The following is an 11809-nucleotide window of genomic DNA, read 5'->3' on the forward strand; positions in this document are numbered from 1 at the left end:
TCTTCAGGGCATGAATGTTTCTGCTTGCTCCCATATTTAATCTGGAGACTCATAGCCTTTCCAGCCTGCCAGAGATCACCAGTATCTTTCTCACTCTCTGGAGTTCCAAATCTGCATTGAGGTCAGTTGATGAAATTGCTTCCATAGGAACTCTAGTAGACATGCTTCAAAAAAATTGGAGCACTGTTTGTGTATCTGAGCACCTCCATATCAAAAGATAATATTTGTAAAGTACTTAGTACAGTGTCTGGCATATAGTAAGCACTTAATAAATGATTGTTTCCTTCCTTCTTTCTTTTCTTCTTTCATTCATTCTGCCCTTTTGTTCTTTGTTTCCTTCCTTCCTTTCTCTCCTTCCATCTTTGTTTTTTTCTTCTTTCCTTCTGTCTGTCCTTTCACCCTTTCCTCACTTTTCACTCATTCTGTCCTTTTGTTCCTTCCTTCATTTTTTTCTTCCTTCCTGCCTTCCTTCCTTCCTTCTTGCTTTCCCTTCTGCCTGCCTTTCTTATAGCAATAACAGTAAGAGCCAGCATTTATATAGCATTTGCAGGTTTGTAAAACACTCTGCAAATACTATCTCATTTTACACTCACAACAACCCTGCAAGGGAAGTCCTATTATTATCATTTTACAAATGAGGAAATTGAGGCAGTTAATGATTAAGAAGTTACTTTCTCAGAATCACACAGTAAATGTCTGAGGTCAAATTTGAATTCAAGTCTTCCTGACTCCAGGTCCAGCTAACCTAAGCTGAATAAAAAGATAAGTAAGATGCAGAACGAGTGAAGTTATAGTTTGATTCAAAGTATATATGAAGTGCTGCTCTCTTTTAAGGGCAATATATTTTATGGAGGCCATAAATAAGTGGGGCTACATCCTGAAGAGAGTGATCAGGATAGTAAGAAGACTGGAAATCATGTGAAAATTTAAGTTGAAGGAACTAAGAATATTTAGTATGGACTAGAGAAGTATTTGGTATTTGAAAATTGTTATGGAAGGGGAATTATGGTTGTTCTACTTGGTCCCAAAAGGCAGGACTGGAAACAATGGAGAAGAGATACATAGAAGCAGCAATACAGATACAGTATAAAGTAGTAATAACCCAAAAGATTCTTTTCTTGTTTAAAAATAAAGATATTGAGTGGTAAAAATGATTGGTCCATGACATATAGAAGACAACAGAGCCAGTAATATAGAGGTCAATTAAGCCCAAAGATCTCAGCTTGTTGGGTAGGCCATTATTTCACAAAAACTAGCGGGAAAATTTTAGAGCAGCCTGGCAGAAGGTAGGATTGGACCACTAACTCACACCGTATATCAAGATCCAGATGGCTAAATGAATTTGGCAGAAAAAGATCACATCATAAACAAATTAGTGGAACTAATAAGAGATTACCTTTCAGATCTATAAATAAGGGAAGAATTCCCAACCAATCAAGGAGAAGATAAATAACAAAATTAGACAGACTTTGTGGTGTATTATAGGAAAAGGGTCTGGAGAGATCCTGACCCTTAGCTGTCAGTGCTCAGAAATTTTCAAAGACACCACATGTGTTAGCCAACTCTAATTCTAGATATGGTTCTGGCATTGTACAAAAAATCACACAAGAGACAAAAAGCAGCAATTTTTTGAGAATCTGAGTCCAAAATTTCTTCTCCCTTGTCCATCATCTTAACCAAAATCTAATGTTAGATATTGCAATTCCCATGTGCGCTGGATAGAGCACAGAATAAAAATGGCTTCAGTGTTGAATAACTCATTCCAATTCATAGATATTTCATTCTACTATCACTCCTTACTCCAACAAAAATTCTCTCCTCCCCTTCCTTGAATACTGCTGTCAAGGATCCAATTATGCAAAGATTTTTTGACACAATTCATGTAATACTGAAAATTCATTCAGTAATGATACACATTTCATGAGCAATGTGTCAGCAAAACAATACAGTGTTGACATTTAGTACTATGACAGTTATAAGGTTCTTGGCTTATAAAAATATGTAATGTTTCAAATATAACAGACTAAAGCAACCTGGAGAGATCCCACAGCGCAATGTACAGGAAGAGTTCAAAGTCATGACCAACTGAAAGATTTTTTTCTCCTTAGGAATAATTATACTTGAAAAAAAATTGGCAATCTGTTTTTGCAGTTATTAAGTGAACTTTGATGAACCTACATATTCAAAAGTTGTGGCACTGTGAAAGGCTTCATGGCATTAAAAATAGAGATCTGGCCTCAGAGTCACAAAGAATTGAGTTCAAGGCCTGCCTCTGATATATTCTGTTTGTATGACTCTGAAAAAGTAACATAATCTCTTGGTAACTCTCTAACACCTTAAGTTGCAGAAAAATTGCAGACCTGCATTTGTAGAAGGAGCTTCCTCACCTAGCAATGAAATCACACAGATCTTTTCCATATCTTAGGGCATGAAAGACAGAAGAAAACCATAATACAAGAGAACTAATACAGAAAATCACATTTTTTTCCTGTTGAGTGGTTTTAAAGTAACTGTACTCCAGGCTTTCTATCAAATACACAATTATCACAGCAGCATTATTTTATTTTTATTGTCAATAGCTATTTAAAATAAGATGTCCAGAGGCTTGATATTGTCCTAAAATGTGAGATAATAACAGAGATGAAAAATTAGTTGGGGATGGGGAAGACTAGAGGAGGGCTATACTGGGGCTAGGAAAATTCTGACTTCAGCAACCTGCCGAAGGGTTTCACAACACACAAAATGGTTAATAATTCCTATCCAAGATATTCTCTTCTCTGGATTTCCATGACACTGCTATCTCTTGCTTCTGTTCCTGTCTCTTACTTCTCATTTTCATTTGTTGGATCGACAGGCACATCACCCCCTAATTGTGAGTGTAGCCCAAAACTCTTTCCTGGGCCTTCTCTCTCTATAGCCTTTGACCTCATCAGCTCCCATGGGTTTAATTCAAACCTCTGTACACATGATTCACATATTTATATATCTTGCCCTAATCTTTCTCCTCATTATCTTTCCTCACCAATACCCCCCCCCTTCTGAACTTCTCTAATGTTGTTAAGGATGCCACCACCCTTCTACTCACACAGGTTCTCAACCTCGGCATCACCCCTTCAATTTTCATTCTCATTTTTACCTCATAATCTAACCAACAGCCAAATCTTGCCATTTTCCTTCCATAGCATCTCTTGTAGTTATCCCTTATCTTCACTCTCAAAGCCACCACCCTGGTTCAGACCAAATCATCTTTTTTACATCTGTGCCCCAGACTCAGGTCTCTCCTTACTTCAACTTACTCCCCCACATAGTTGCCAAAGTGATTTTCCTGCAGCATCCTCCTGATCATATCTTTTCTGTGCTCTGTAACCTCTAGAGTCTCCCTAGTTCCTGTAGGAGAAAATTTCTGCTTGGCATGCCACAGTCTTGACAAGATGGCTCTAATTTACCCCAGCACATTACTCCCATTCATTCAATCTGCAGTCTAGGTATACTGGCCTCCTTACAATTCTTCATACATGATGCTACATCTCCCATCTCTGAGCCTTTACACTACTTTCTCTCCTCCCTGGAACGTACCTTCCCCTCAGCTCTGTTTCTTAAAATTCCCAGCTTCCTTTGGTATTGAGTTTAAGCTCTACCTTCTACGTAAAACCCTTTCCTGATCCCCCCAGGGGTTAGTGCCTTCCTGCCCCCAATAATCTTTTATCTATTTTGTATGTAGCTACATGTGCACACATTTATTTTCCAGTAAAGAATATAAAATTGTGTCATGGTAGAGAATGTTTTGTTTGTGTCTTTGTGGCCCTAGAACCTAGCAAGGTACTTGGCATGATTGCTTATGGATTGATTATATGGAGAAATATTTTTCAATAAATTTAGCTGGGGATTGACAGCTGAGGAAGAAATAACATGGTAGCTGGATGGTCTAGGTAGGAGGTTGACAGGAAGGCATTATTAAGATCAGGATAAATAAACACTGTAGGCAGATTAAAATGAGATAATTTTAAAGATTAAAACAGAAGCTTACATGTTTCAATGAATTAAGCAAGGTCCTAAAGGAAAGAATGGGATCAAGGTAAAGGTCACTCGTAGTGGAATAACTCTTTTAGGACTGAAAGGAATGAGAAAAGATAGGATGATAATGTAGAGAAGGGGGAATGGGTCAAGTTCAAGTTGTATGGCCTCAGTCTTCCCAGTGGAGTAGGGAGCCATCACATAAATGGGACTAAGATGGGAGCATTATTGGTCTTGATGGCAAAAGGAAAGAGAGATGCAAAGTTTTGGAACAGTCACTGTGAGAAGTGAAAGAAGTTTATTAGTTATGATATGAGAATTATCCAAGAGGAGTAAAGTTATTTGCCATCAATTTGTGGTTGATAAAATCACCCCAATTTCAGGACTTTTTGCCCAGAGACTAGAGTAAAGGAATAAAATAAGATGGCATGGGTACTGATAATGCAAAGGTGTAAAAAAAAAACAAAACTAATTCTCTCTACCTCCTGCAAAAAAAAAGGAAATTAGGCACAAAAGTCATGTAAGCATCTGTAGGAAGCAATAGGATGTGGCATAGCAACTTCACACAGGGATAAGGGTGTGAAGATAGGCAATAGCGGAAGGTCAGAGGAATGGAGAGTAAAGTATTTGTGCTGACATCCAGTAAGATATTAGAGTAGCAAATATGGGTAAAAGTTAAGAAGAGAAATGGGGGCAGGGGCAGCTAGGTGGCACAGCGGATAGAGCTCTGACCTTGGAGTTAGGAGGACCTGAGTTCAAATCTGACCTCAGACACTTGACATTTACTAGCTGTGTGACTCTGGGCAAGTCTCTTAATCCTAACTGCCTCACCAAAAAGCAAAGAAGAGGGAGGAAGGAAGGGAAAAAGAGTGAGAGCGAGAGCGAGAGCGAGAGCGAGAGCGAGAGCGAGAGAGAGAGAGAGAGAGAGCGAGAGAGAGAGAGAGAGAGAGAGAGAGTGAGAGACAAGGGAACTTAGAGTGAGAAAATGGATTGGAAGAATAGGAGAAGGCCTACTGATATTGGAGAGTGCACTTAAAAATTTCATATCTTGGAGATGGCGCAGGTCCAACCTGCAACTATGCCCATGTTTGGTTGAAATGAAGTGAAGAAATCAGTTGCTGAAGTTGAAGGTGTCTAGAGAATATGTCAATATTCAGGTTAATAAACCATTCGAAGTGTTAGAGGAGTGCACGTGAAGGTAAGAAGCAGAGTGTGAGGCAGAAACTAAAGTCAAGTAAAAATTTAGAAGAATGATTTGGAGGTTGGTTGATGACAGTAACAGTGATTGAGAGAGCATTGTATAAGCATATACTTCAAAAAGGAATGCACATTGAAGAGTGGTTATAGAGAAATATTTTCGATGTAGAATTGGGAAATTAGGAGTATTTTCACCTCTCTTCTTGACCTTGTTATTTGCGGACAATAGGAGGAAGATTGGCTATCAATAGAGAGGGTTGCAAGAGATGAGGAGAAACAGGTGTCCTTTAAAGAGAAGAGGTAAAAGAAAGGGAAGATAAAGGAATAAGTATTTAAATAGCACCTACTATGTGCCAGGAACTATGCTAAGTGCTTTACCAATATGATCATATCATCTGCCAAGGCCTGCTGATTTTCCTTTTGTAATATCTCCTAATATATCCCCTCATCTCCTCTGATTCTGCTAACACTATAGTGAAGACACTCAGCACACCTCCATTACTTCATTAGCCTGCTGATGGGTCTGCCTACCTCTCACCACTCCAATCCATCTTCCATTCAGCCACTAAAGTGATCTTCTTAAAACACAAGTCTGATCATGTCAAATCCCCTACTCAGTAAACTCCAAGAGCTTTCTGTTGCCTCCAGTGCAAATACAGAATGCTCAGTTTGGCATTCAAAGCCCTTAATAACCTAGTCCCCTCCTACCATTCCAGTCTTCTTACACCTTACTCCCTGACATGCATTCTTTGATCTAGTGACACTGGTCTCCTGGCTGTTCCACCAACAAAACATTCTATCTCTTGGCTCGCAGCTGCTCTCTGGCAGTCCCCCATGCCTGGAATGCTCTTCCTCCTCCACCCTGACTACTTACCTACCTGGCTTCCTTTAAATACCAACTAAAATTCTACTTCCTTCAAGAAGCCTTTCCCAACCCCTTTTAATTCCAGTGCTTTCCCTTTTTTAATTATTTCCTATTTATCCTGTATATACCTTACTTTGTATATATTTGTTTGCATGTTCTCTCCCCCACTAAATTTTAGCTCCTTAAGGGCAAGGACTGATTTTTGCCACACCTTGTATCCCCAACACTTAGCACAGTGACTGACATGTAGCAGGCACTTAATAAATGTTTATTGAATGGATTAATGAATGATGCCAAGGAACCACTGCAATCTTGGTGGCTAGTTTTTAAAGCCCTTCAAGGAGAGGCACAAGGCAATCTTTCAGGGAATACACATGCATAGCCACTCACTCTCCAACAGCACCTATGATCAACACCCCATTCTTAGCCTTGCTTTTAAACAAGCCTTATGAGGAAGGTCAGAATTTAAATTTACAGTCCTGTTTGTATTTTTCTTTTAAGACATCCTAATCAGAAAGAGGTTGCCCATTTTGAGTGTTGAGTGGATATCAGCAAATGTCCTATACTCAACCCTTGTCTGCATCATCTGCAGGAACATTTATATCTTTGACGCTGTGCCTCTGTATTTCAGAGTATCCCTGTAGGAGGTTGTCAACTTTAAAAATGGTTCCTTAACCAGAAGTCAAAAAAATGAAGTAGTCAGTGTACTTGTCTTCACAGGCTAAAGTGCATGGACAAATGCTGGACTCCTCACCAAACAACACTATTGCTCTATTTTAGTGAAATATTACCTCCTGTCGTCTCATCTCTGCTCTAGATTATTTTCTAAAACTTTTCTTTAAAATCATCTGTAGGATTGAAACAAATACTCTCTAACTCAAGCTCCCTCCTCTGAGCACCACCATTGCATAAATGAATGCCTATCCAAGATGCAATCCCTCACTACCACCCTATTCTTTCATGAAGTACATTCTTATTTTGCTTTGGGTCAACTTTTCAGACAAAGGTTCAGGGCTGTATACGACACTCATCTTTTTTAGCAAAACACTGAATATCATTTATAGCCTATTCTGATGCCTCTATGCTCAGATTTTTTTCAAGCCAAACAAACTAGTCTTTTCTACTCTGCTGCAAGGTGGCACAGTGGATAGAGCACCAGGCTTGGGGTCTGGAAGACCTGAGTTCAATTGTGGCCTTAGACACTTACTAGTTGTGTGACCCTGAGCTAGTAGCTTAACCTCTGTTTGTCTTTGTTTAATCACTTGTAAAATAGGGTTAATAATTGCACTTACCTCCCAGGGTTATTGTGAAGATGAAATGAGATTATAATTGTAAAGCACTTAGCACAGTGCCTGGCACATAGTAAGTACCATATACATGTTAGATATTAATGATGATGATGATGATGATGATGATGATGATGATGATACCATCCCAACTTCATAGCCAAATTTCTTGAAAACATATTTACTTGTGCTCACACCTGAAACATTGAAGTTTGCTACATGTATTTCCTCACTAACCCACTCTTCCCTCAATTTCTCATAATCTGACTTCAGATCCAGCCCCATGCTTTTAAGAAGCTGTTTTCTCTGCCAATACCACCCTTTCTAAGGGCACTAATGACCACAATGAGAAAATATAGTGGCTCTTGTTTTAATGAACTAATGATGTCATCTTCCTTGACATCTCCCTTGAATTGACCAGCTTCTCTTATATACTCTTTCTTGCCTCTCTAACTATTACACTGCTCTCTCCTGGTATGCTTCCAACTTCTTTAATCACTCCACTGTCTCTGTTGCTGACTATTCTTCTTCATCCTAACTTATTAAGGTATTATCCTCACTTTTATACATTACACAACCAATTCTCTTCATTGTCTATACTTTCTCCCTTAGCAATCAAATTCAGTCTCATAAATTCAATAGTCTCTTCTATACCAGTAACTCATACCTAACCTGTAAGTTGAATTTTCTCATAGAATCTCAGAGCTGGAGTCCCTCAGGTAATTCAAACATAACATGTGAAAAATTGGATCTATTCTCTTTCTCTCCCTCATCCATATGCCAAGCCTTGTCCTCTTCCTAACTTCTTTATTTATATTGAGGAAACCACCATATTTCTAGTCATCCAGCTTTTAACCCCAGAGTGATCTTCAATTTCTCCCTCTTCCTCACCTTTCATATACAACAAATTGCCAAGTCTTCTTAATTCTACCCCTACAACCAATATCTCCCTTAGGGCTAGTTCCATAATTGATCTTGAAGTTCACTAAACTCAAAGTACTTTTCATATGAACTTCTGTCCATCAATGCATCACCTATTTATATTTTAAATTGATTTTTTTAACCCAAGGAAAGAAGCTTGTACTTATCAGTATTAAAGTACAAGTTCCCATTAGATTATAGAATCCATGAGAATCACAGAACACTAGAATTGGAATGGTCATTAGAGGTCAGCTACTATCATCTAAAATGATCTTTGACTGAAGAATTCCAGGGAGGGAGAACCCACTACTTTCCAAGTGCAATCCATCCTAAGAGAAAGCTCCAATTGATAGATTTTTCCTATCATTTATTGATTCTAAATATAACTTTTTTTTTTTTTTACATCTTCTGCCCATTTGTCCTCAGTTGTATCTACTGGAGCCAAACAGAAAAAAAAAAAATTAATCTCTCTTCTACATGATAGTCTCTTCTATTATTCAGCATAAACATTCTCAGTTTCATTCCACCAATCTTCATAGGGCTTGAATTTGAGGTTCTTCCCCTTCCATGTACTCTGTAACAGTGGCCTCCTTGCTATTCCTTGCACAATACCTTTCATCTCCCAGCTCTGGACATTTTTACTGACTGTTTTCCATCCCTATAACTTTCCCTTCTTAGCTCTATTTCCTGGTTTTCCCAGCTTTCTTCAAGTCTGAGATAAAGTTCTAACCTATGCAAGAAGCCTTTCTGGATCCTCTTGATTCTTAGTACCTTTTCTTTAAGATTATTTCAAGTTTAGCATAGTGCCTGTCACATAGTAGGCAATATTTTCTTTAAAACTTTTCATCAATAATCATTAAGGAAATGAGTCTATAGTTTTCTTTCTCTGTTTTTGCTCTCCCTGGTTTGGGTATCAAAACCATATTTGTATCATAGAAAGAACTGGGTAAGACTCCTTCTTTACCTATTTTGTCAAACAGTTTAGATAGTATTGGAATTCATTATTATTTAAATGTTTGGTAGAGTTCACTAGCAAATTCATGTGGTCCTGAGATTTTTTTTCCTTAGGAAGCTCATTTATGGCTTGTTCAATTATTTTTTCTAAGATAGGATTATTTGAGTATTCTATTTCCTCTTCTATTAATCTGAACAATTTATATTTTAAAATATTCATCAATTTAATTTAGGTTGTCAGTTTTATTGGTATATAATTGGGCAAAATAATTTCTAATAATCACTTTAATTTCATCTTCATTGTTTGTACATTCACTGTTTTCTTTTTTGATACTGCTAATTTGGCTTTTGTCTCTGTTTAAATCAAATTAAAAAGTAGTTTATTTTTATTGTTTTTTTTCCCACAAAACCAGCTCCTGGTTTTATTTGTTAGTTCAATTGTTGTGTTTTTTTTTTACTTCCAGTTTTATTAATCTCTCCTTTGACTTTCAAGATTTCAATTTTGGTGTCTAGTTGAAGATGTTTAATTTGTTATTTTTCTAGGTTTTTTTTTTAGTTACATGCCAAAATTTGTTCTTTCTCTCCTTTATCAATGTGTGTGTGGGCATGTGCGTGTGTATATATTTATATGCATATGTGTGTGTGCATGTGTGGTTGTGTGTGTGTTATGTGTGTGTGTGTATCATGTCTTTGGCTGCATCACACAGATTTTGGTGTGTTTTCTCTTTGTTGCCATCTTTAAGGATATTAAAAAGGTATATTTAATATGTTTGGGGTTTTTTTTTCATTTATGTGTAAGGTTTTTATGCCCTATGATCAGTTTTTGTGTAGGTGTCATATATAGCTGAGATAAAAGGTACATACCTTTCTATTTCCACTCAGTTTTCTCCAGAGGTCTATCATGAATCTAACTGTTCTAAAATTCCATCCATCTCCTTAACTTCATTCTTACTTATTTTATGATTAATTTAGGGGTAAGTAAGGGTAAGTAAGTAAGGTAGCAAGAGGGGTAAATTGAGGTACCCTAGTAGTATAGTTTTACTATTTCCTAACTTTTCCTAGATGCTGTGACATTTAGGGCACATATGTTTACTATTGATGTTACTTCATTGTCTATGCTACCTTTTAGCAAAATGCAATTTCCCTCATTATCACTTTTAATTAGGTTTTTTCTTGCTTTGTTTGAAATTTTGATTGCTTATCTTGCCTTTTTTACTTCAGTTGAAGCATAAAAGATACAGCCCCAGTCCTTTATCTTAACCTTCTTTCTTTGTGTTTCAAGTATGTTTCTTGTAAATAACATATCTTTGGATTGTGGTTTCTAATCCATTCTGCTACCTAGTTCCATTTTATGGTGGAGTTCATCCTGTTCACATTCACATTTATGCTTGCTAATTGTGAACTTCCATCCTATTCTTTTTTGTTTATCCTTCTCTCTTTTTGTTTTACCCTGCTCCTCCTCAAAAGTGTGTTTTGCTTTTAACCAATGCCTTCCTTATTGTGCTCTCTCTCTCTCTTTTCTTTTCTTTTAACCCCTCCCCTTCCTACTTCCCTGTCGGGCAAGAGGAATGTCTATATCCAATTGGATGTGTATATATTTTTTTCCCTCTTTAAATCAGTTTAATTGAGAGTGAGGTTCAAGAGTTCCCTGCTCTTATCCCATTTTCTTTCCATTGTAAAAACTTTCCTTACATGCCTCTTTTATGTGAGATAATTTTCCTTATCCTTCCTTTATCTCCCCCCTTTTCCCCCAGTGTATACTTTTTTCTCAGTCTGCAATTTTTCTTTTGAGATCAGCCCAATGTGTTATATTCCCACTCACACCATCTCTCTAAGTACTCTCCTTCTGATTTCCCTAATGATGATAAAGTTCTTGGGGGTTATGTGTATCATCTTCCCATTTCAGAATGTAAACAGTTTAAATAGTTTCCTTTTGATTTCTCACTCACTTTTTCCTTTTTATGCATCTCCTGAGTCTTTTGTTTGAATGTCAAATTTTCTATTTAGCTCTGGTCTTTTCATCAGGAATTCCTGGAAATCTTCTATTTCATTAAATATTCATTTTTCCCTGTAGGACTGTATTTAGTTTTGCTGGATAGGTTATTCTTGGTTGTAATCTTCATTCCTTTGCCTTCCGGAATGTCATATTCTAAGCCCTATGCTCCTGTAGCATAATAGTTGCTAAATCTTATGCAATACAAACTGGATCCATGATACATGAATAATTTCTTTCTGGCTGCTTTCAGTATTTTCTCCTTGCCCTGGGAGCTTTGGAATTTGTCTGTGATATTCCGGGGAGTTTTCATTTTGGCATCTCTTTCAGAAGGTTAATCAGTTGTTTCATTCAATTTCTATGTTGTCCTGTGTTTTTAAGATATCTGGGCAGTTTTCCTTTATATTCTTAAAATATGATGCCTTGGCTATTTTTTTTTATCATGACTTTCAGGTTGTCCACTAATTCTTTAATTGTCTCTCCTCACTCTGTTTTTCAGGTCAGTTGTTTCTCTAATGAGATATTTAACATCTTATTCTATTTTTTCATTCTTTTGACTTTGTTTTATTGTTTCTTGAT

This window comes from Phascolarctos cinereus, unplaced genomic scaffold, assembly GCF_003287225.1.
Source record: "Phascolarctos cinereus isolate Bilbo 61053 unplaced genomic scaffold, phaCin_HiC Scaffold_4;HRSCAF=312, whole genome shotgun sequence".
NCBI lineage: Eukaryota > Metazoa > Chordata > Mammalia > Diprotodontia > Phascolarctidae > Phascolarctos > Phascolarctos cinereus.